Raw genomic sequence first — 1,944 nt, 5'->3', positions numbered from 1 at the left:
TTGAGTCTAGATGACTGGGAAACCGTCGCTTGATCAAATGAGTCCCGATTTCAGTTAGTATGAGCTGATAACAGGTTTCGAGTGTGACTCAGACCCCAAGAAGCTACTTGCCAACAATGCACTGTGCACCTGGTGGTGTCCCCATAACAGTGTGAGAATGGAATGGACTGGACCCTAATGTCCAACTGAATCGATCATTGACTGGAAATGACTGTGATCGGCTATTTGGAGACCGTTTGCTGCCATTCATGGACTTCATGTTCCTAAACAACTATGTAACTTAATGAGGATGACAATGTGCAGTGTCACTGGGCCACAATTATTCGCGTTTGTCTTAAAGAACTTTCTGGACTATTAGAGCGAGTGATTTTTCCTCTGACATCGACCGACATGAATCACATCGAACATTTATGGGCATAATCGAGAGATCAGTTCGTGCAGAAAATCCTGCACGTTTTCGTAGCTTAATGTTTCTACGGTGGACTTCCAAAGACTTTCTGAGTCCATACCACGTCAAAATACCGTACTACGCCAGGGAAAAGGAGATCCGACACGTTGTTAGGTTGTATCCCATTACTTATGTCAGCTTAGTATATATAAAGGTCTACTGATATGCAGAGACTATAATACCGCACGTAAAATTCATGATGCTTGTAAAACACGAGGAACAGAGAAACGTAATAACATAGTAACCATAACTGAAATAAAACCAGCTATCCGGTCAGTAAGTAAAAAGTCGCCGTTCGAAACCGCGTAAGGAAAGCAGCCAATGATGAAACATAACGGAACGACAGCAACCAGGATCAGCAGAATCGATTAAAGAGTGCAACGTGGCATGTGCCATATAAGAGCGACCATCGAGTCATAGTTGCATGTGAAATGTACGCTGTTATAATGTAAAAGGAGAATGAACGGTACATGTTGCCTGACCTGTATATGACTTATAACAATAACGGCAAGGAATCTGACATACACCCGCCTTAAGGAGCAGTAAATCATCCTTCACAGAACCGAGAACGGCTGCAATCTTCGTAGGAGGCCGGAAGAACACCGTAACATGGTGTTTCTCGAGGATACGCGTTATCGTCGAGCAAAGGGCCCCCACATAAAGCCAAAACGCTCTTGATCTGAAGGTATTACTTTCTTCTTCCAGATCATGTACTTTAGTTCTAGAATTCACATTGAACGCTCTGCGAATTGTTTGCAGGGAATATCCATTTTCTTTAAAAAAGCTATTGAGATGTGTGAGATCTTCATGTAGATTACCAGTATCAGATATACAGCGTGCTCTAAGCACTAAGGTAAATGCAATACCAGCGTGGAGGCAATTCCCATGCTCAAGAAATCGATGTAATTTATCCTTCCCGTGAGGCCATACTACAAATGCGTCACTCACGTATCTCCAGAAGACGGTTGGTTTAAAACTTGCCAAGTTTAGTGCCTTGTCCTCGAGGTCTTCCATAAATAAATTAGCTACCAGAGGGGAGAGGAGACCTCTCATAGCGACTCCATTAATCTGCTCATAAAATTCATCATTGAACTAAAAATAAGACCACAGGAGTACATGTTCAAATGAGGCCGTGATGTTTTTGTCAAAACATTGGCCAATGAGAGACAAATAATTCTTTATACGTACCTTGGTATATAATAAAAACACATCAAAACCAACCAGCACATCACTACTATTTAGCCTGAGGTTGCTTATTGTCTGAATAAAATCCGTAGATTTATGAATGTGGTGACTACATTTTCCTACCAATAGTTTTCATAATGAAACTAAATATACGTTGGTGAACCAACAGCTCTCGTTATCAGCCGCACAGACAAATTTTACAGACGCTCATCCTTATCCATGTTTAGGAATCCCATGGCCGCGCGGAGTGGCCGCGCGGTTAGAGACGCACTGTCACGAATTGCGCTGTCCCTCACGCCGTAAGTTGGCGT

The sequence above is a fragment of the Schistocerca serialis genome, chromosome 5 (genome assembly GCF_023864345.2).
Source record: "Schistocerca serialis cubense isolate TAMUIC-IGC-003099 chromosome 5, iqSchSeri2.2, whole genome shotgun sequence".
In the NCBI taxonomy this organism is placed as follows: Eukaryota; Metazoa; Arthropoda; class Insecta; order Orthoptera; family Acrididae; genus Schistocerca; species Schistocerca serialis.
This window is presented reverse-complemented; position numbering follows the sequence as displayed.